The sequence below is a fragment of the Marmota monax genome, unplaced genomic scaffold (genome assembly GCF_021218885.2).
Source record: "Marmota monax isolate L192 unplaced genomic scaffold, Marmota_monax_Labrador192_F-V1.1 WCK01_AAM20220418_F8-fsc00880, whole genome shotgun sequence".
Taxonomy (NCBI): domain Eukaryota; kingdom Metazoa; phylum Chordata; class Mammalia; order Rodentia; family Sciuridae; genus Marmota; species Marmota monax.
The window spans coordinates 63,285-65,462 of NW_026692316.1; the positions used below are offsets into that span (position 1 = coordinate 63,285).

The 2,178-nt window shown below is 42.3% G+C and overlaps 1 pseudogene; it reads right to left on the reverse strand.

Annotated features, from left to right (window-relative positions):
- Positions 1–213: 213 nt before the first annotated feature.
- On the reverse strand, positions 214–2,178 carry LOC124090537 (large ribosomal subunit protein bL35m-like; annotated as a pseudogene).

The window sequence follows — 2,178 nt, forward strand, 5'->3', positions numbered from 1 at the left end:
CTTAATTAAAGGATACATTATTATTATTATTATTATTATTATTATTATTATTATTTTTTTTTTCACACTCAGCTGTAGGACTTCCTTAAGTTTAATGTTGGTGTTGTGTGTTACATCAGTCAGTACAATTCACTTCAAGTCCTATCTCACTCATTTGCAAGGGCATCACGAGGACAAAGAGGACATGCAGTGATGGGCGCCCGAGACCCTGCTCTAGGCTCCGAGGTTGGTGCGATTGTGGTATTTCTGATAGGGGTCATCGATGGACCAGTTCTGCCTCTTCCAGAAAGATGTCGTCATCCTATCTAAGAGTTTACTCCGGGTTTTATTGCAGAAAATAAATTCCCTCAAGCATCCTTTTCTTGCACCCGTCTTTTTCCATATATAAATTTTATAACCAGTCTTTCTCCTCAGCCAAAGGCCAGGATGAAGTGGAAGAAACCGGTAGATGACAGCTTTCATCGTCTTTCTCTGGCCTTTCTGAGTACTGCAGTGCGTCATGGTTCTGACCCGAGGCTTCGGGTGTTGGGAAGAAAGGGGCCTCTCCCGAAGGACTGTAAGATGCCCACCCATCAGGTTTCCCACAAGTCTGGGAGCAGAGCAAACGACTGGCGTCTGCACGTAACAGCCGCCCAGGGGACACTGCAGTCAACTCAGGCTGAGGATGCCAAGATGTTCAGGGGCCACAGGAGTCCGACCTGCAGCGGCTCTCAGGGAGCCAGCGAAGACCAAGGCTACCAGGTTGCCGCCCTGGCTACGGTGGCCATGCTGGGTCTCGTTAGAATAATATCATCATCATCTTCATCATCATCATCATTTATTCATTCAATACTTATTCAACATATATTTCATTCGAGTCACTGTTCTGGCACTTGGGAAAAAGCTCTCCATATCAGAGCAAATTCCTTTCCCTATAGCTTATATTTAGGTGGAGAGAAACAGCATACACAATAAGTGAATGTTAATTACAGTATGTTTGGCAGTAATGAATGCTAGAGAAAAATGGACTATGACCAGGCAAAGGCATTGTTCATTAAGGTAAGCAATTTATCTGCTAAAACACCTGAGTTTAGTGTCATGCAACTTGTTAAGATCTTTAGGTATTACAGTCTTTGGGCCTGTGCTCTTTTCTTGATGTGATCTCAGAGGAAAGTGAGGCTCCAAAAAGTGGAAAGGAAAAATAATTTCCCCAACTACTTGCTGAAACCTAAATCCCTCTAAGAGTAAAAGAATAGAACAATGGTTTTCCCCTGTGGCAGCCATTTGTAGCCCATCAAAATAGATAATATGGTATGCCACTCCTCAGCACTAAGGTAGCAGATATTATCATTTTTTTTCTTTTTCCCAGTAAGCTGAAAACCAGCTTCCTAAAACTTCTCAGCAAAGTTTTGTAAAGTTTTGTAGACAAGCATTCAGTGATTATAGTTAGTGTAAGAAATGCAATCTATTATCATCTTAGAATTCAAAGTAAATTATAAGTGTAACTACAACTAGGAAAGATCATGCTGACTTGAAATTACACTTAACTAGTAAGTGCTTCACTCACAAGTGCATATTTTATAAGGTGTGGAGAACAGCTAAGAAGAAACACCATAGGTGTGTGGAGGAGGCATAGAATGCACAAGAAGGGAGGACAGACTTTAAAATCTCACCCACATTCATATCTCAACACATGTCATAAGCCATTTCTACACACCCTCTGATTTGAAGGAATAACCTCCTTTAGTTATCTTAATCTCACATAGACACATAGACTATAAATCATAGTGTTGACAAATGGCAGTTCTATTTTTCCAGTGGTTAAGGCCAAACACCCAGAGTCCACCAGCAAATCCTGCCAGTCTCACCTTCAAAAGATTAACAAAATTCAATCATTTCTTGCCAACTCCACCATTATCTTTCAGGTCAAGCTACCACTAGGTATTGGCTGAAAGACCTGCAATAGCTCCAAGCAGTCTCAGCCTCTACCTGTGCTCCTGGACTGTCCACCCTCACTCAGGAGCTTCCCCAAACCTAAGTCAAATCACATCACTTCTCTGGCCAAAGACCTCCAGTATTGTTCCACCTCACCCAGAGAAAAGTCTTACAAGGTCCTTCATACCCATGTATGTAACTTTGTCTCAGGTCTCTTGTCCCTTGCTCCCTTTGCACTCTCCTCTCCAGTCCCCAGGCCTCCAT